Source organism: Aquarana catesbeiana, linkage group LG02 (assembly GCF_042186555.1).
Source record: "Aquarana catesbeiana isolate 2022-GZ linkage group LG02, ASM4218655v1, whole genome shotgun sequence".
NCBI lineage: Eukaryota > Metazoa > Chordata > Amphibia > Anura > Ranidae > Aquarana > Aquarana catesbeiana.
The window spans coordinates 764,324,333-764,346,425 of NC_133325.1; the positions used below are offsets into that span (position 1 = coordinate 764,324,333).

The 22,093-nt window shown below is 45.3% G+C and overlaps 1 protein-coding gene across 1 annotated transcript in view; it reads right to left on the bottom strand.

Moving 5' to 3' along the window:
* Nucleotides 1–17,454: 17,454 nt before the first annotated feature.
* SH3BGR (SH3 domain binding glutamate rich protein) overlaps nt 17,455–22,093 on the bottom strand; it is a 141,410-nt gene continuing 136,771 nt past the window's right edge. The window contains exon 7 of the mRNA XM_073617243.1: nt 17,455–17,725. The gene's annotated coding sequence lies outside the window, so the exon portion shown is untranslated. The remainder of the gene's footprint in view (nt 17,726–22,093) is intronic.

The following is a 22,093-nucleotide window of genomic DNA, read 5'->3' on the forward strand; positions in this document are numbered from 1 at the left end:
GAACACAGACCCAGCCAGCTCCGTGATCCACAGGAGGAGATGCCCGCCCGTACAGTCCGCCCTGTGTGCCTGGATAGGAGGATCGGCGGGGGGGGGCGCATATAGAGGAAATGAGCTTTCTATATTCCTCCATGTAGCCGCTGAATGCTTGCAGGAGGGAGAGAAGGAGAATCAAGCATTCAGCGGCTGCATGGAGGAATATAGAAAGCTCATTTCCTCTATATGCGGCCCCCCCTGCCGATCCTCCTATCCAACTTCTTTTACTGCCCCCCCCCCAGTTCTCCTTGTGTTCCCTGCCGAATTTGAATGGGCACTGGTGAGGCTGCATTGAGCGCTTGTATCATGTCTGCAGTCTCTGACCATCTCCTGCATCATGTCTGCAGTCTGTGAGGGAGTCTAGAGAGGAGTCAAGAGTGGGAGCACCGCCGGGATGTGGGTCATGGGAGAAGTCAGACGTGTGTGGACTGTGGAGAGGAGACTATAGGATAAAACCAGAACCACCGAGCTGGAGCCGACTGACTGAGTCCTGCACGGTGCACCTGACAGGAGGTTAGTGACAGCCCTGCTAGGCCAGTCTGAAGGGGGGAGTGAATACAATAATGTAAGGGGGCACTGATATAATGGTTTTCCCCCTCATATCAGTAACCCACCCCCCTTACCTTAGTGTATTCTTTCTGCAGAAGGTGGCCCTTTATGATTGACCACTTGCCACTTTTAACTGGAATTTGCTTATATATATATATATATATATATATATATATATATATATATATATGCAAATTATATATAGGCTGCAGTTGTTGGCACAGAGAGGCTGCATTGGTGGGCACAGTGAGGCTGGATTGATGGGGACAGTGAGGCTGCAATGAAGTGAAGCTGCATTGGCGGGCACAGTGAAGCTGCATTGGTGGGCACAGTGAGGCTGCAATGATGGGCACAAAGAGGAAGCAATGATGGGCACAGAGAGGTTGCAATGATGGGCACATAGAGGCTGCACTGATGGGCACCATGAAGCTGCAATGATGGGCACAGTGAGGCTCAAATGATGGGCACAGTGAGGCTGCAATGATGGGCAGAGGGAGGCTGCATTGATGGGCACAGGGAGGCTGCATTGATGGGCACAGTGAGACTGCATTCATGGGCATGGTAAAGCTGCATTTGATGGGCACCGTGAGGCTGCAATGATGGGCACAGTGAAGCTGCATTGATGGGCACTGCAAGGCTGCATTGATGGGCACAGCAAGCCTGCAATTGGTGGGCACAGAGAGGCTGCAATTGGTGGGCACAGAGGTTGCAATTGGTGGGCACAGAGAGGCTGCAATTGGTGGGCACACATAGACTGCAGTGGTGGGCACACATAGGCTGCAATTAGTGGGCACAGAGAGGCTGCAATTGGTGGGCACAGAGGCTGCAATTGGTAGGCACAGTGAGGCTGCATTCATGGGCACAGAGAAACTGCATTGGTGGGCATAGTGAAGCTGCATTGGTGGGCACAGCGAGGCTGCATTGGTGGGCACAGCGAGGCTGAATTGATGGGCACAGTGAGGCTGCAATGATGGGCACAGAGAGACTGCAATGATGGGCACAGAGAGGCTGCACTGATGGGCACCATGAAGCTGCAATGATGGGCACAGTGAGGCTCAAATGATGGGCACAGTGAGGCTGCAATGATGGGCAAAGGGAGGCTGCATTGATGGGCACAGGGAGGCTGCATTGATGGGCACAGTGAGACTGCATTCATGGGCACGGTAAAGCTGCATTTGATGGGCACCGTGAGGCTGCAATGATGGGCACAGTGAGGCTGTAATGATGGGCACAGTGAGGCTGCAGTGATGGGCATGGCGAGGCTGCATTGATGAGCATGCGAGACTGCATTGATCCTGTCCTCAGTCTCTAGCCATCTCTTGTATAATGTCCTCAGTCTCTACCCATCTCTTGTATCCTGTGCTCAGTCTCTAGCCATCTCTTGTATCATGTCCTCAGTCTCTAGCCATCTCTTGTATCCTGTCCTCAGTCTCTAGCCATCTCTTGTATCATGTCCTCCGTCTCTAGCCATCTCTTGTATTCTGTCCTCAGTCTCTAAACATCACTTGTATCATGTCCGCAACCTCTGACCATCTCTTGTCTTATATCATGTCTGCAGTCTCTGAGGGGGAGTCTGGAGAGGAGTTAAGAGTGGGAGTGCCGCCAGGATGGGGGTCATGGGAGAAGTCAGATGTGTGTGGACTGTGGAGAGGAGACTATAGGATAAAACCAGAGCCACCAACCTGGAGCCATCTAACTGAGCCCTGCACAGTGCACCTGAGAGGAGGTCAGTGGCAGCGCCACCAGGCAAGTCGGAGGGGGGGGTCACTGATGTAAGGGGGGAGCGAATACAATAATATAAAGGGGCACTGATATAAAGGTTTCCCCCTTATATCAGTAACCCCCCTCATTCTTTCTACGGAAGGTGGTCTCTGGAAACCAGAGTCCCCCCCCCACGTTCCTGGGGTGTCCCTTGATGATGGACCAATTTTACCACTTTTAACTGGAATTTGCTTTTATATATAAATATATATAAAGCCCTATGTGCTGTCATATCTGCCTTCTATGTATATATATAATACACTCTTCAAATGTGCTTGAAAATGCATGGTTTTCCCTTTCATGAACAAGGAAATAATGACGTTATGATGTTGAGCTGGTATAATAATGCTATGGGGCTGGTATGATATTTTCTCCAGGGCTCTTTTTTATTCCCAGTCTGGCCCTGGTCCTAACACTGAACTTATCTGCTCATCTGCCCCACCACTGTAACCCCCTTTCTCATCTGCCCCACGACTTTACCTCCTGCACATCTGTCCCACCTCTGTTCCCCCTGCTCTAGTGTTCCACAATTTACCTCCTTTCTCCTCTGCACCCCTCTGCACATCTGCCCCACCTCTGTACCACCCTGCTCCTCTGCCCCAACGCTGTAACCCCCCTGCTGATCTGTCCCACCAATGTACCTCCTTTCTCCTCTGCCCCAACACTGAACCCCCCTGCTAATCTTTCCCACCACTGTAACCCCCTTCTCATCTGACCCAACATTGAACCCCCCTGCTCATTTGCCCCATCACTGTATCCCCCCTGCTTTTCTGTCCTACTGCTGAACCCCCTTCTCATTCCTCCCACCACTGTACCTCCTGCACATCTCCCCCACCAATGTACCCCCTTGCTCTTCTGTCCCACCACTGTAACTCCCCTGTTCATCTGCCCCATCAATGTACCCCTTTTCTCATTTGCCCCACCACTGTACCTCCCTGCACATCTGCTCCACCGCCCGTTTCCCCATGCTCTTCTGTCTCACTACTGAATCACCTTCTCATCTGTCCTAACACTGAAACATTCTGCTTATCTGCCGCACCACTGTATCCCGCTTTCTCATCTGTCCCACCAGTGTACCTCCTGCACATCTGTCTTACCTCTGTTCCCCCTGCTCATTTACCCCACCAATACACCTTCTTTCACATCTGCCCCACTGCTCTACCCCCCTGCTTTTCTGTCCCAACACTGAACCCCCCTGCTCATCTGGCCCAACACTGAACCCCCTCTGCTCTTCTTTCTCATTGCTGAACCCCTTTCTCATCTCTTCCACCACTGTACCTTCCTGCACATCTGCCCCACCGCTGTACCCTCCTGCTCTTCTGTTCCACCTCTGAACCCCTCCTCACATCTGCCCCACTGCTCTACCCCTCTGCTTTTCTGCCCCAACACTGAACCCCCCTGCTCTTCTGTCCCACTGCTGAATCCCCTTCTCATCTCTTCCACCACTGTACCTCCCAGAACATCTACCCCACCGCTGTACCCTCCTGCTCTTCTGTTCCACCTCTGAACCCCTCCTGCTCATTTTTCCTGATGCTGTACCCTCCTGCTCATTTGCTCCACCACTGTACTCTCTTCTCATCTATGATATGTGTGATATGCAGAGTGGTGAAAGGAAGCAGAGATGAGACACATCTACCTGTCCTGGCACACTCATCCTGCTGATCCACCTCTCACATCCAGCCCACATGCTTGTATGTGATATATGGAATGTCACATACAAGCATTTGGAATGGATGCGCAATGATGAGCTTAGGTCAGGGGCATTTTCTGAAAGTGGGCCTGTGTGCAGGATCATAAGTTTGGCCCTGGCAGCTGAGAAAAAGTGGTTGAGTGTGATTTTCATTGCGCTGAATACTGGCTGTGGCTTAAAGGGACACAGGGTGCAGGGGTTCAGTAGTAAGTGACGCAAAGTTTCAGGAATACAATGTGTGGGGGCACAGTGCCTCCCCCTCAGTACAGGTGCGGTGTGGGGAATTCTGAAATTGGAATGCATTAGTGTCTCACTGACACTTCTCTGTGCTGCTCTGCTGATGGGGAGGGAGTCAAGTGCCAGCAAAAGAGGCTTTGCGTGCCGGTGGGTGCCTACCCTTGTTTCACATTATATATATTATGTTTATGTGTATCCTTAGATTCAAGGCTTAATTGTAATATCTTATTTTGGATACATTTTATTCACTTTGTTTCACCGTGTTCAGGCATATTATGAATCGCATAGATTGTTTATTTGTGACACTTTACTAGCAGAATTTAGCAGCGCAAGCACATATATTTTACTGGTGGTTACATTGGGGTGGGAACACATTCAGTGCTTGCAGCAGCTAAATTAATTTTTTATTCATATTTTAGAGGGGCAGCGCACATCCATTATTTGCCAGTTTATAATCTTAAAAAGTACTGTTTTTTTAAGCTGCAACAGCCATGCCCTACTAATATTTGGAACTCTTAATGGTCAACATACTTAGAACATTTTTGATTGCAGAAAACCTTTCTCAAGAAATGAGAAAGCCAAATCAGCACACACACAGAGGGATCTCACAAGGGAATTGGTCCTTTGGGGACTCTATACAGTTCCTCGAGAATGAAAGTTGTCCAGAATTCTCTAGAGATTTGGTGGCCATTTCGGATGAGGGAACCTTTTAAAAAAGGGAACCTATATCACTTGGGCAAGTATTGGACAGGGACAGGAACCTGCTTGTGAGGGACAGCACTGAACTTAGTAAAAGGTTTCAGACAAATAAGGAAATGGCAGGGAAGGCTTCCTCGACACTCACTCTGGTAAACGATACATGAGCCTGAAGCCAACGCAGGGTGTTCTGTTAAGGAATGCTGCCCCCAATAACTGAAGCCACTGAGACCAATTATTTACTGAACTGCTGTTTCAAGTGTCAAGGGCTTGTCATTGGTTACTATTGTAAGAAGAAGTTTTTGCAAGATTAACATAAATACCTATGTGCATCATATATTGTGTGTGAGTGATTCCTCCAAAAAAGATTACCATATTTAGGCCCCATCTACATGCTCTGGGTGACATGCCCCAGAGGAATGAATGTTGAAAGAAACATTCATGAGCTGTGGTACCTCTTGAACCTTCAAACCCCCATCCCTCCTCCATGTGGCAGCTTTATCAAGGCAGCACAGTATGCGTAATTTAGGAGACTGACCTCAAGCATAGATATTTCTAAACATTCCCCGACAGTCCTGCTAAAGGTTTTAACAGATCCTGCAATGGTTTGGCAACATTAACAAAATTCCAGCATTGCTGGGTCATTTTAGGGATGTTCCAAGATATGGCGAGATATCCATGACACCCTGAGCTCACAGGCTGAAAGGCACAGAGGGTAAATGTAGAGGGCAGGACGGGATTGAAAGCTGAGGAAATAGGCACAAAAAGAAGGCTACATCAAGTCATCCTATTGTCTTGTGTGCCACCTAAATCCTGCCCTTCTCCCATCATCTTCACTCTCCATCATTTGAGGTCAGGGGTGTTGGAGGGGCTTTTGGGTCCTTACCAAATCAGAATGGTAGAGTTCAGGGATGAAAGGTCTCTGGCCTCTTTTACTATGCCTTCAGTTGGCCAGAAGCTTTCTTCCTTCCTTGTTATCTGATTGGCTGGAGGAAGGAAAGCATTTGGAAAATGTGCAGTGCAGAGAAAAGAAGAAATACATCTATTGTGGGAATGGTGATGGCATAACCCCTGACCAGCCCACATCCAGTGGGTTTGGCCTGTGAATGAAAATCCCAGAATTGGGCCCCCCCAATCACACTCCAAAATTTCGCCTTAGTCCCAGAAATCTTTAAAAAGCTATTTTGATATTTTGAACGATTTTGAAAATGGTGCACTGGTTCTTCAAAGTGTTGTGTTTGTGTAGAGATGGACATCCAATACATTTCTTACTGAGCTTTAGCAAGTGAGGCTTGTAAATTTGGTATACTACTTAGTCCTCCTCACCTCTCATTGGCTGCAGGAAAAGTCACTAAATGCATTTCAAATTACAAATTAAAATATTTTAAGTATTAAAAAGAAAATGAATTAATTTTTTTTTTTTTTTTTTTAAAGTGATACACTGCCTCCAACAGTAGGGTACTCCTTTATCTAAGCGAAGTAAAAAATTAAAAAAAACAGGAACATTTAACTCCCGTAATATGCCAACGTCACAGGTATGCACCTTAAAGCTGAACTCCAGGAATTACCTGTATTAAATAGGCGCTACTATAGTAATAGCCCCAGTCTTCTGGGTCCTGCTCTGGCCCTGTGCAAGCAACTTTCCCTCTGAACACTGACCACAGGGGGTCACATGGTACTGTTGCCATTCTTAGAATGGCTTGTACTTTTTTTCTTCTTCAATCTTTTATTTGAAAATTTCAGGAAATATAAAGATTAAAGAAGGAGAGCAGGCATTGCAAAGATTGTACATAAACATTGCAGTCAAGAAGACCAGGTAAGTGGCACACAAAATGTGGACAATGATGACAGTGTTATGAAGTGCAATAGAAAGGAGACAAGGAAGGAGGGGGCCTGGAGAAGGTGAGTTGAGGGGAGGGGGATGGTTGTAAAGAAAGAGTTTAGGAGGGTAGAAGGGGCTAGGCAAAAGGTGTGTGTGTGGGGGGGGGCGCAGAAGGTGTGGTGGCCATTTGGCCAGGGAGGATTTTCAGTGGCTGTGCGTAGTAGTGGTGAAAGATTGCATACGTCATAGTTCAAGAAGGCGGTGTTTGAAGTCGGCTTGTAAAAATGTATAGCCTTCTATTTTTTTCAGTGATACAAGGAGTTTGATTGGTCAAAGTGGAGATCCTGATATGAGCCCCCTCCTCCCCCCGTATAATACACTGAAAAAAATACAATATTTTCTGTGATTTGTGGTGTTGCCAAGTGAGTGACCTCTGTGGTCAGTTTGTAGGGGGTCAGCCACTGAGCACACAACCCACAGGACCCGTGATCAGGCCTTTTTTTTTCATGGAGAACGTGGGGCACCTCCAGCAATGAATGTATGTAATGGCAAGGAGTGCTGGGGTGCGCTGAAGGGTCTATTGATGCTGGTGCAGATCTATTTTTGTGTGAAGATCTATTGTTGCTGGGTAGGTCTATTGTTGCTGGTGGGGGTCTTATGTTGCTGGAGGGGGTCAATTGTTGCTGGAGGGTTCAATTGTTGCTGAAAGGGATATACTGTTGAGGGAGAGGTCCATTGTTGCTTGCTCCTGGAGGGTTCATTGATGCTGGCTGCTGGGAGATCTGTTGTTGCTGCTGGAGGTCTATTTTGCTGGGGTGGTATTTTGCTGCGGGGGTCCATTGTTGCTGGGGGGGACATCTTTTGCTGTGTGGGGAATGTATTGTTGCTGGGGGGGGTCTACTGTTGCTGGGGTGGGGTCGATCGTTGCTCATAGTTACATATAGTTACATAGTAGGTGAGGTTGAAAAAAGACACAAGTCCATCAAGTCCAACCTATGTGTGTGATTATGTGTCAGTATTACATTGTATATCCCTGTATGTTGCGGTCATTCAGGTGATTATCTAATAGTTTCTTGAAGCTATCAATGCTCCCCGCTGAGACCACCGCCTGTGGAAGGGAATTCCACATCCGTGCCGCTCTTACAGTAAAGAACCCTCTACGTAGTTTAAGGTTAAACCTCTTTTCTTCTAATTGTAAAGAGTGGCCACGAGTCTTCTTAAACTCTCTTCTGCGAAAAAGTTTTATCCCTATTGCACCAGTACAGTATTTGTAAATTGAAATCATATCCCCTCTCAAGCGTCTCTTCTCCAGAGAGAATAAGTTCAGTGCTCGCAACCTTTCCTCATAACTAAGATCCTCCAGACCCTTTATTAGCTTTGTTGCCCTTCTTTGTACTCGCTCCATTTCCAGTACATCCCTCCTGAGGACTGGTGCCCAGAACTGGACAGCATACTCCAGGTCCAGACCAGAGTCTTGTAGAGTGGAACAATTATAGTTTTATCTCTGGCGTTGATCCCCCTTTTAATGCATGCCAATATTCTGTTTGCTTTGTTAGCAGCAGCTTGGCATTGCATGCCATTGCTGAGCCTATCATCTACTAGGACCCCCAGGTCCTTTTCCATCCTAGATTCCCCCAGAGGTTCTCCCCCCAGTGTATAGATTGCATTCATATTTTTGCCATCTAAATGCATTATTTTACATTTTTCTACATTGAATCTCATTTGCCATGTAGTCGCCCACCCCATTAATTTGTTCAGGTCTTTTTGCAAGATTTCCACATCCTGCGGAGAAGTTATTGCCTTACTTAGCTTAGTATCGTCTGCAAATACAGAGATTGAACTGTTTATCCCATCCTCCAGGTCGTTTATGAACAAATTAAATAGGATTGGTCCCAGCACAGGACCCTGGGGAACCCCACTACCCACTCCTGACCATTCTGAGTATTCCCCATTTATCACCACCCTCTGAACACGCCCTTGTAGCCAGTTTTCAATCCATGTACTCACCCTATGGTCCATGCCAACGGACCTTATTTTGTACAGTAAACGTTTATGGGGAACTGTGTCAAATGCTTTTGCAAAATCCAGATACACCATGTCAACGGCCTTCCTTTATCTAGATGGCAACTCACCTCCTCATAGAAGGTTAATAGATTGGTTTGGCAAGAACGATTCTTCATGAATCCATGCTGATTACTGCTAATGATACCGTTCTTATTACTAAAATCTTGTATATAGTCCCTTATCATCCCCTCCAAGAGTTTACATACTATTGATGTTAAGCTAACTGGTCTGTAATTCCCAGGGATGTATTTTGGGCCCTTTTTAAATATTGGTGCTACATTGGCTTTTCTCCAATTAGCTGGTACCATTCCAGTCAGTAGACTATCTGTAAAAATTAGGAACAACGATCTGGCAATCACTTGACTGTGTTCCCTAAGTACCCTCGGATGCAAGCCATCTGGTCCCGGTGATTTATTAATGTTAAGTTTCTCAAGTCTAATTTTAATTCTGTCCTCTGTTAACCATGGAGGTGCTTCCTGTGTTGTGTCATGAGGATAAACACTGCAGTTTTGGTTACTGAAGCCCCCTATTCACTCGTGAATACTGAGAAGAAGAATAAATTCAATACCTTCTCCATCTCCCCATCCTTTGTAACCAGATGTCCTTCCTCATTCTTTATGGGGCCAGTATGGTCTGTCCTCCCTTTTTTACTGTTTACATACTTAAAGAATTTCTTGGGATTTTTTTTGCTCTCCTCCGCTATGTGTCTTTCATGTTCTATCTTAGCCGTCCTAATTGCACCCTTACATTTCTTGTTGCATTCTTTATAAAGTCTGAATGCTGAGGATGATCCCTCAACCTTGTATTTTTTGAAGGCCTTCTCCTTTGCTTTTATATGCATTTTTACATTGGAGTTAAGCCATCCAGGATTTTTGTTCGCTCTTTTAAATTTATTACCCAATGGGATACATTGGCTAATGCCCTTATTTAATATGCTCTTAAAGCAAACCCATCTCTCCTCTGTATTCTTTGTTCCTAATATTTTATCCCAATTTATGCCTTTTAGCAAGGTTTGTAGTTTAGGGAAGTTGGCTCTTTTGAAATTCAGTGTCTTTGTATTACCTTTATGTTTCCTATTTGTGTGATTTATACTGAAACGAATTGACCTGTGATCGCTGTTACCTAAATTGCCCCGTATTTCCACATCCGTGATCAGGTCTGTATTGTTGGTAATCAGTAGATCCAGTAATGTTTTATTTCTAGTTGGTGCGTCTACCATCTGACCCATAAAATTGTCCTGCAAGACATTAAGGAACTGGCGAGCCTTAAATGAATGCGCGGTTCCCTCCGCCCAGTCTATGTCTGGATAATTAAAATCCCCCATTATGATAACACTTCCCATCCTTGCTGCTAATTCAAATTGTGATAGGAGATCCGTCTCCGCTTCCTCCCTCAGGTTGGGGGGCCTATAGCATACTCCCAGTATTATTTTCCCCTTAGCTTCATCCCTTTGGAGCTCTACCCATAAGGATTCCACCTCCTCTCTAGCTCCCTCAGTGATGTCATCTGTCACATTCACTTGTACATTATTCTTGATATATAGGCATACCCCTCCCCCTTTTTTACCCTCTCTATCCTTGCGGTATAGGGTATAACCTTGAATGTTTGCCAGCCAATCATGAGAGCTGTTGAACCAGGTCTCTGAAATTCCCACAAAATCCAAATCCTCCTTGTACAACAGTATCTCTAGTTCACCCATCTTGTCCGCCATGCTCCTGGCATTGGTGAACATGCCACATAGTTTAGACCGGTCGCATATTGTCCTCGCATTGGGTATTTCGAGATTGCAACTAGGACTTGCTACTATACTCACCTTGTGTTTTTGTGCTTTGGTTAACCTACCACTAATGCCCCCAATACTACCCTCTGGAATATCTTCTGCGCTGGCTATCTCTGTCTCTGGACCCCCCCCCCCCCATCGCCATCGCTCACTGCAGGGGATCTATTTTACTGTCTTTCTTATTATCATTTAGACCCCCTTCACACTGAGGTGGTTTTCAGGCATTTTAGCACTACGAATAGTGCCTGAAAACCACCTGAAACCGCCTCCCATTCATTTCAGCGTGACTTTTCACACTGGAGTGGTGCGCTTGCAGGACATTAGGAAAAGTCCTGCAAGCAGCATCTTTGGGGCGGTTTGGGAGCTGTATTTAGCGCTCTTAAAATGCCCTGCCCATTGAAATGAATTGGCTTCCAAAGCGCCTGAAATGCGAATCGGAAGCGCCGCAACACGGGCGCTTTTAACCCCTTCTTTGGGGTTAAAAGCACCTCGCTAGTGCCCAAAAAGTGCCGCTCCTGCACATATTCTCTGAGAAAAAATCCCTGCCCATGACTATCCCTGTAGCAGCATCAACTAGGACCATGTAAGTATGCAATACCGACAATTCCTGGAGTTTAACTTTAAAAACAGAGGACTATCTTGAAATGCAACAAAAATATTTCTAAATCATTAATTAAACAGCAGGCACCAAAATTAGACTACAGAACAGATGGACAAAATATAGACAGCCGGTACTACGCTCCCTCTCGCTCCTGAATCCACTCCTGGCTCCCCTGGCCCCTGCTGTAACTTTGTAAAAGGTGCCAACTGGCGCCATTATGTCATCACGCCCGCCCCTCCAGCCTGAGGCCAGCCAAGGAGCCTGGCTGCTTTGGAACTGCACATGCTCAGTTGCTGTCCATTTTTTCCAGGCGACCGCTGTCCCAAAAGGACATTTACAGACAGTCTATAAATTGCCGGAAAGGTACAAACTGTCCAAAAACGTGCAGATGGTTGGCAACCCTGAATGACACCAAAATGAGGTGGTGGAGAAGATTGTGGGCCAGTTTGTGAGTGGTTGTAGAAACGAGTTTTTTTTAGCCACATTTATGCAGCTGAAAAAAACTCTACAGCGTTTCTGCAACCACTCACAAACTGGCCCACAATCTTCTCCACCACCTCATTTAGGTAAGTTTAGTACTTCATTTAAGAAAACCTCATTTTAGTGTATACTAAGATTTCCAGTTTTCAAATGACAGCACTAATCCTAAAAGCTTTTCTTGAAAAATTAGTGCAAATAAAAAACAATACTTGACTGTTCATTTACAGAAGTCCAGCCTGGGCTCATTCAGCTGGGCTTTTCCTATGGGTCACAGGAGTGCAATTCGTTTTGCACTCCTGTGACCCGTTTTCAGTAGAGAGCGCTCTGAAGTTCGCTCTCTGCTGACGTCACCGCATCATCCCGACTTCGGAAGTCTGGATCCACCAGGTGCCTGGACTGATGGCAGTCTCAGCCTCTCAGCGAGCCGCTGAGAGGCTGAGACAGCCGCTCCCTGCCCCTCCTCAGCCCAGCGATCCAATAAGCGTGGAGGAGCAGAGCAGGAGAGCTGCTGACTGACAGGCAGCCGCTCTCCGCTCGGGGAGGTGAGAGAACTGAGCCATCGGCGGTGTTTGGTGGCTTGGTTCACAGTGAAGAGGCAGTGGGGGACAGATGCAGTACCGGTCTGATGCTGCATCCACCTAGGTAAGTATGAATGAGGGATAAAAAAAAAAATCCCATACTTCTCTTTTAATGCGGTAGTAAAGCTTCTTAAAAAAAAAAAAAAGTTTTACTATTAAGGGTAATATAATGTGCTAGAATGCATCACATACTAGCACATTATGAAATACTTACCTTAATACGAAACCCTCCAGCAGCACGCTGTCACCGCTGACACGGCTGCCATCTTCACCCGGTCTTCCATCCAGGTTCGCGGGCTCCGGCCATCTGATTGGCCGAGCCGTAGTGGCGTCTTTCCATGCGCGCGGGAGCTCCTGGCACAGCACAGAGCCTTGAAGGAACATCACAGGTATGCCATTCCTTTAGAGCGCATGCGCCATTGATATCACCGGCCGCGCTGCTCGTGGGAATATCTCTGAAGCGGTGCGCATTTAGGAGAAATGAATTTTACCTACAGGTAAGCTTTATTATAGGCTTACCAGCAGGTAAAATGTCACACAAGACTTTACTATCACTCTACCAATCTTTTTTTAGTATACCAAAAATATGGACAGCCTTTCCTCTGGTTGAAAGGTTGCTGATTTATGAGGAGGGAAGGAAACACAGTGTTGATGTCAGCACAAACTTTCCATCCACAAACGTTGGTTGTAAAGAACTGTATAGTCATTATGTAATATACGGTACAATTACGGGTCTATTTATAAATGTTGTCACGCACGATGCAAACTTTAACCCAAAGATTCAAACATTTTCCCAAAGTAACACAATTGGAAACATGTGGGAGTCTTGGGTGAAACTTGCATGACGTCCTGTACAAATAGACCATTTAAAAGAGAAGTATGGCCAAAGCTTTTTTGGCCATAGTTCCCTTCTAGGTCACAGGAGTGCACTTATTTCTGCACTCTTGTCACCCAGTTTCAGCCAACAGCGCTGTCAGCTGACGTGACAGAGCTGGTCTGGGCTGTAAAAGGATCCCGACTTTAAGGTCAGGATCCACCCAGATGGCTGACCAGCAGCAGGCTCAGCTTCTCAGCGTGCCACTGAGCCAGCCGCTCCTGCCCCTCCCACAGCCCCTCCCACAGCCCCTCCCACAGCCCAGTGCTCCAGTGGATGCTGCAGGGGAAGAGCAGATTGCAGTAATTGACAGTCACTGCCCTCTACTAATGTATATGCAGCCATATGATTATCTCGTTTTTGGTCTTAGAGCCAGCAGGGGACAGCTGCAGCATATAGGTGAGTATGTATACTTGTTTATTTAATATCCCACACTTCCCCTTTAAAGTTTAACTAAATCTAAAGTAAAGCTCAGTTCCAGGCATGGCAACTTTTACATTGGTCCAGCTTGAATCAATGTAAGTATGTACACTATATTAATACCAAAAGTATTGGGAAACCTGTCTACACGCACAAGAACTTTTAACGCATCCCAGTCTCATACCCCGTACACACGGTCGGATTTTCCGACGGAAAATGTGTGATAGGACCTTGTTGTCGGAAATTCCGACCGTGTGTGGGCTCCATCACACATTTTCCATCGGATTTTCCGACACACAAAGTTTGAGAGCAGGATATAAAATTTTCCGACAACAAAATCCGCTGTCGGAAATTCCGATCGTGTGTACACAAATCCGACGGACAAAGTGCCACGCATGCTCAGAATAAATAAAGAGATGAAAGCTATTGGCCACTGCCCCGTTTATAGTCCCGACGTACGTGTTTTACGTCACCGCGTTTAGAACGGTCGGATTTTCCGACAACTTTGTGTGACCGTGTGTATGCAAGACAAGTTTGAGCCAACATCCGTCGAAAAAAATCCTAGGATTTTGTTGTCGGAATGTCCGAACAAAGTCCGACCGTGCGTACGGGGCATTAGTCTGTAGAATTCAATATTGAGTTGGCCCACCCTTTGAAGCTATTACAGCTTCAGCTCTTCTGGGAAGGTTGTCCACAAGGTTTAGGAGTGTGTCTATGGGAATGTTTGACCATTCTTCCAGAAGAGCATTTGTGAGGTCAGGCACTGATGTTGGACGATAAGGCCTGGCTCGCAGTCTGCACTCTAATTCATCCCAAAGGTGTTCTATCGGGTTGACGTCAGGACTCTGTGCAGGCCAGTCAAGTTCTTTCACCCCAAACTCGCTCATCCATGTCTTTATGGACCTTGCTTTGTGCACTGGTGTGCAGTCATGTTGGAACGGGAAGGGGCCATCCCCAAACTGTTCCCACAAAGTTGGGAGGATGAAATTGTACAAAATGTCTTGGTATGCTGACGCCTTAAGAGTTCTCTTCACTGGAACTAAGGGGCCAAGCCCAACCCCTGAAAAACAACCCCACACCATAATCCCCTCCTCCACCAAATAATTTGGACCCATGCACAAAAGCAAGGTCCATATAGACATGGATGAGTGAATTTGGGGTCAAGGAACTTGACTGGCCTGCACATCAACCCAATATAACACCTTTGGGATGAATTTGAGCGGAGACTAAAATCCAGGTCTTCTCGTCCAACATCAGTGCCTGACCTCACACATGCGTTTCTGGGAGAATGGTCAAACATTCCCATAGACACACTCCTAAACCTTGTGGACAGCCTTCCCAGAAGAGTTGAAGCTGTTATAGCTGTAGAGGATGGGTCAACTGAATATTGAACCCTACAGACTAAGACTGGGATGCTTTTAAAGTTTATGTGTGTAAAGGCAGGCGTCCCAATATTTTTGGTAATATAGTGTATGTAACATACCTGTGGGATCCCTGTAGAAGCTGGAAATCACTGTAGTTGGCACTGCTACTACTGTGATTGTGACATCACTGACCACCCCCTCCGCCTCATTGAATCAGAGAATGCTTTGCGTTCAGTGTTCTCTGAATGGTGTCTATGCCAAGCGAACAGCCTGCAATGTTCACTAAACAGCAAGGCCGCTGCTCAGTCTGGGACCCGGGAGCTAGTGAAGTTCATGGTATTAGCGGTGCCTTTTCCAGCTTCCACAGGGATCCCATGGATATGACAAATACATATTTATGGACAGGTTGTAAAAAAAAAATTTGATTTTTACAACTGTCCGTAAATATCAGGGCCTGCAAATTTGTCATGCTGTGTTGACTTTTGTAAGTGTAAACCAGACAAATTACTTGTTATGGGTATTGTCAGGGTTTCCATATCATGTGTTATGCCGCGTACACACGAACGGAATTTCCGACAGAAAGCGTCCAATGGGAGCTTTTCATCGTATATTCCGACCGTGAGTATGCCGGACTTAGAAAGAGAACATGTTCTATATTTTTCCGATGGAACAAATTACTATCGGAAAAACCGCTCGTCTCTATGCTGTTCCAACGCACCAAAAACGGCGCATGCTCTGAAGCAAGTACAAGGCAGAAGCTATTGGCTACTGGCTATTGAACTTCCGTTTTCTAGTCCCGTCGTACGTGTTGTACGTCACCGCATTCTGGGTGGTCAGAATTTTGATGTGACCGTGTGTATGCAAGACAGCTTGAGCGGAATTCTGTCAGAAACTCCGTCATAAAAACCTTCAGAGTTTATTCTGATGGCAAAACCGGTCGTGTGTACAGGGCATAATACTGTTTAAATATCGATTGCCTTAGATTTTAATAGTTCCGTCATTTTTTAGGTTGTCAGTAAAAAATGTGCTCCGTCAGTAAATGTCCCATGTTTTGTTGAGAAAAATTGGTGCGGGAGGTTCCTGCCTGGAATTCAGCTTTAATGTTTACTCTTATGTGATACTCCCCCTAGGGCCAGGACAAGGGGGATCTCTATGTGCATGTGGTTGTGGCGGTTCCAAGGGACTGGGAGGGAGGCACAGTTTCCCAGCTTTGGCCTGGACACTGGATTACTTTGTCCCACCACTGCCTTCTCCTCCGCTTTATAAAAAAAAAAAAATCTTTCTTTGAATACTTTTTATTTCCACTTTCTTTTTGTCTGGCCCCACCCACTGTCTCTATTCTTGCCCAGGTGAGGATGAGGTTTCTCATGTGGTGCCATGTCATTGCTACTGCAGGAACCAAGAAAAAACAATGTGATGTATAATAATGATGGTGGCACAGGACGGGACCTGGAGTAGGGGAGTAAGGCAGAAGAAGAAGACCACACTGGATCCAGATAAATCTTAAAGTGGAGTTCCACCCACTTTTACAACTCTTCAGCATCCCTCACTAAACTGTGCACTGTAAACAAATTGGATATTTTTAAATTTTTTTTCTCAGCACCTACTGTATATCTGCTGTATTCATTTTTCACTTCCTCCTCCCTGGCCGCGGCCCATCTCATCATTTCCTGTTTGCAAAGCCTATTGGGAAGGGGCGGCAACTTCCTCTGAAACTGCTATGGAAACCTGACCTGAAACCTATTACACTGCTTGTGCTGCACTGAGCATGTGCGAGATCTGCAAGGATGAGATCCAGGAAGAAATACAGTCTGGCTTCAGATGCCCACACTTAAGATGGCCACGGCCTGCTGTAGGTTTATAAAATAACAAACTACTGCTATAAACTAACAAAACAGACCTTAGTATACAGACTAACTTTACTAGAATACATTAAGCTTGTGTATTATAGGGGTATTTTTATTTAAAAAGTATAATTTCGGCCGGAACACCACTTTAAGGTAAAAACGAGTAAATTATGAGAAAAATACATAGGGCAGCAGTTTATAATACACAATGCTTAAAGTGGAACTCCAGTTTCAACTTCAAAAGCTAGCTAGGCTAGCACTAGGTGTGATGACACGCTTGACGCGCCTTCTTTGCATGTAGAGCATTCAGCCATCATCTCTTGGACTATGTTTTTTAGACAAGCTTCTGACTATGCCACCGTCAGCATTACACAGCCATGTCTTGCTGTGTTGATGTACCCCTCCACACCCCATTCCTTGGCTTTCCACACTATGGACGTTAACAGGGAAGAAGGATCAAAGCAAATTTATAGTTCTTTTAAAGGGTTCTTTACTCATTACAAAAAAAAAATAATATTCAAGAAATAATAATCTTTAGATCGATATTGAATTGGTGCCTGGAGTTCCACTTTTATGGTTCCACCATATGCTTATGAATCTTTTTACTGCAAAGCATTTAGGAAGTAAATAAGAAAAAGTGAAGCCACTTCTGAGCCTCCATGAAAAATATACAAGGTTTATTTCCAACTTTATTACAAACTGTGATCATGATATCCTGTTGGCAATAAATCCTGAGGATATCCAGTGCAAAGTCTAACACATTCAGTCATTTGCGAGTGAAAATGAGCATAAGGTGCCGAAATAGGAGGTCTCTCTGAGAACTTCTTTATTTGTCTCTTTGTAGAGCGCCAGCTTGCAGATTTCACAAGTAGACTTCATGGGAACAAATCAAGGTGGAGTGACAGAATGCTGATTGGTTAAACAGTCTGAAAAGGAAAAAAAAATGCTACAATTGTACTTTGCATGAACACAAATGATAAATACAATGTAAAATTATAAGAGTATACACCAATGAGCTTAGCAATGAGCTCACACTTTAAGAACCCTGCCTCTGAGAAGGGCAAAGTGAAGGGCAATCATTGCACACAGTATTACAAAGCAAAAATCACAGCCTATAAAAGTAATGAGTAACTATAACTGCCCCATGTGTATATATACAGTGTGTGTGCATATATTTTATATTGTGTGACAGTGTACAGTATGGGGGAAAAAGTATTTCATCCCCTGCTGATTTTGTACGTTTGCCCACTGACAAAGAAATGATCAGTCTATGATTTTAATGGTAGGTTTATTTTACCAGCAAGGGACAGAATAACAACAAAACTATACATAAAAAGGCATGTACCACTAACTCTCAGTGGAGTTGCTGGTTTAAAGCGGGCTGTTACCTTCACTCTCGATATCTCTGTTTTACCGGCACCAGGGTCTAGGGTCCCGTTGAGTTTACCTCTGGATGATATAGACACTAAACACTTGAATATATTTTCCAATGCTTTAATGAACAAGTAATATAGGAAGTAGCAGGAAAGAGGCAGAAGGAAAGTTGCAGGGAAGAAAATTCTTTGGAATTTAACACTTGTAGTTGAATGCACTCCCCTTGTGGTATTCAATCTTTGCCCGCCTGGATAGGTTTCTCTCACTAACCTAGCAGCCAGTACGCAGCACAAACAAAAGTCTCTGCCACAGACTTGCTTGGAATAAAACCCGTACGATCCTCTGCCACAGGATGTATTGGTTTGCGATGAATGTCAGACACAGCACTTGAACCTTTAAGCCAACCCGGCAGTACTATGCAGTAAGATTACTTCAGGATACGTCCTCCAACCAGGCCCCAGGAGTCTTCCAACCAGGAGTCACCAGGCCCCTCTCCAGACCAGCACTCTGCATGATCCTTCCAGGACGGGTCCTCCCCTGGGATCTCCTCGGTTGTCCAGCTTCTTCACTCAGGATAGACAGCTCAGGACCATTCCTCTGCTGCTGTGGTAGGCCCCAGACAGGCTTCTGGGCCCACCCACATGCCACAGCAACGTAGGCCTCCGGCACGGAGGACCACGAGGTGGTACTCTTAACGCATACCTGTCGGCCAGGAGGGCCAGCAGGTGGCTGAAAACGAACCCCCGAACATGGCATCTGTCCCATAAATACCCTCTCCCAGAATGCAACTCGGAGGACCACCTCCACCGAGTTGTCCCCAGGACAGAGGAGCTCTCATGCGCTTCAACACATTGCCTTTCCAACACCAGCCCATGGTGACAACCACACCCACCGGCACAGTGTGGAACTACGCACAACTCAGCCAAGCTGGAACAGAGGCAAATCTAACTTCACCTAACAAGTAACCCACAAGATTTACCTATCAGCGGTAGATTAAAAATCTACCAGCGCTACACGCATTTCAAAAAAAGTTATAAAATGATTTGCATTTTAATGAGTGAAATAAGTATTTGATCCCCTATCAATCAGTAAGATTTCTGGCTCCCAGGTGTCTTCTATACAGGTAACGAGCTGAGATTAGGACAACTCTCTTAAAGGGAGTACTCCTAGTCTCAGCTTGTTACCTATATAAAAGACACCTGTCCACAGAAGCAATCAATCAATCAGATTCCAATCTCTCCACCTTGGCCAAGACCAAAGAGCTGTCCAAGGATGTCAGAGACAAGATTGTAGACCTATACAAGGCTGGAATGGGCTGCAAGACCATCGCCAAACAGCTTGGTGAGAGGGTGACAACAGTTGGTGCCATGATTCGCAAATGGAAGACACACAAAATAACTGTCAGTCTCCCTCGGTCTGGGGCTCCATACACGTTCTCACCTCGTGGATTCTCAATGATCATGAAAATGGTGAGGAATCAGCCAAGAACTACATGGGACAATCTTTTCCATGATCTCAAGGCAGCTGGGACCAAGAAAAAAATTGGTAACACACTGGTCCCCTGCTCAAGAAAGCACATTCAGAGGAGAACTTAGTGAAAGTGTTCTCCTCTGAACTTAACTCTCTGTGTTTGGAGGAGGAGGAATACTGCCTATGACCCCAAGAATACCATCCCCACCGTCAAACATGGAGGTGAGAACATTATGCTTTGGGGGTGTTTTACTGCTAAGGGGACAGGACAACTTCACTGTCTTCGCTAGACATGTGTGGTTCGTTTCATTTCGTTTCCGAATTTATATTCTGACAAATTTTTCGTTATTCGGAGATTCGGATATGTCCGAATACCCGAATTACAATATAAACAAATTTTACTGAATGCTCCGAATTACAAAACAAAATTTGTCTAAATTTCGGAAATTCGCACAGAAATCGAATCAAATTTTACATCGAACTCCAGTTGAATTCTAATGTCCCATACACACGAGCGGATTTTCCGACAGAAAGAGTCCGATGGGAGCTTTTCATCGTATATTCCGACCGTGTGTATGCCCCATTGGACTTTTTCCATCGAGGGTCTTAAATAGAGAACATGTTCTATATTTTTCCGACGGAACAAATTACTATCGGAAAAAAATTTTGTCTGTATGCTGTTCCGATGCACCAAAAACGACGCATGCTCTAAAGCAAGTCCGAGACGGAAGCTATTGGCTACTGGCTATTGAACTTCCGTTTTCTAGTCCCGTCGTAGGTGTTGTACGCCACCGTGTTCTGGACAGTCGGAATTTGGTGTGGCCATGTGTATGCAAGACAGCTTGAGCAGAATTCCGTCGGAACTCCGTCGGAAAAACCTTCAGAGTTTATTCCAACGGCAAAATCGGTCGTGTGTACAGGACATAACTGTACACATATTGCAGAGATCAAAGACTGTGTGTGTTATTAGAGTACCATTACAAAATAATGCTATTTTAGTTAAGCCAATGGTGATTAAAGGGGTAATTGTAATCATTTGATGAAGATTTCTCTAATCTGAAAAAATCGGTGAATTCAAAGAAAATTAAAAAAATTCCGAATACAAGTTTTGAATATGAATTCCGAATACTAATCCCGGATACGAATTGAATGAATCAACAGAATTTAACGAAACAAAATAACTAGAATAACAAAACAAATTTTATTGTCATGCACATGTCTATTCACCGCATCAAAGGGAAGATGGACTGGGCCATGTACCACCAAATCTTGGGTGAGAACCTCCTTCCCTCAGCCAGGCCATTGAAAATGGGTCATGGATGGGTATTCCAGCATGACAATGACCCAAAAGACCCAGCCAAGGCAACAAAGGAGTGGCTCAAGAAGAAGCACATTAGGGTCCTGGAGTGGCCCAGCCATCTCCAGACCTTAATTCCATAGAAAATATGTGGAGGGAGCTGAAGGTTTGAGTTACTAAACGTCATCCTCGAAACCTTAATAACTTGGAGAGGATCTGCAAAGAGGAGTGGGACAAAATCCCTCCTGAGATGTGTGCAAACCTGGTGGCCAACTACTAGAGAAGTCTGACCTCTGTGATTGCCAACAAGGGTTTTGCCACCAAGTACTAAGTCATGTTTTGCGAAGGGGTCAAATACATATTTCACGCACTAAAATGCAAATCAATTAATAACTTTTTTGAAATGAGTTTTTCTGGATATTTTTGTTGTTGTTCTGTCTCTCACTGTTAAAATAAACTGACCATTAAAATTATAGACTGATCATTTCTTTGTCAGTGGGCAAATGTACAAAATCAGCAAGGGATCAAATGCTTTTTCCCTCACTGTATATATACACTAGATTGTGAAAAGTATTGGGGTGTTTGCCTTTACATGCACATGAATTTTAATGACATCCCAGTCTTAGTCTGTAGGGTTCAATATTGAGTTGGCCCACCTTTTGCAGCTATAACAGCTTCAACTCTTCTGGGAAGGCCGTCCACAAGGTTTAGGAGTGTGTCTATGGGAATGTTTGACCATTCTTCCAGAAGCGCATTTGTGAGGTCACGCACTGATGTTGACGAGAAGGCCTGGCTTGCAGTCTTCACTCTAAATTCATCCCAAAGGTGTTCTATCGGGTTGAGGTCAGGACTCTGTGCAGGCCAGTCAAGTTCCTCCACCCTAAGCTCACTCATTCATGTCTTTATGGACCTTGCTTTGTGCACTGGTCCAAACCATTTGGTGAAGGGGGATTATGGTGTGGGGTTGTTTTTCAGGGGTTGGGCTGGCCCCTTAGTTCCAGTGAAGAGAACTCTTAAGGTGTCAGCATACCAAGACATTTTGTAAAATTTCATGCTCCAAACTTTGTGGGAACAGTTTGGGGATGGCCCCTTCCTGTTCCAACATGACTGTGCATCAGTGCGCACAGCAAGGTCCATAAAGACACGGGTGAGC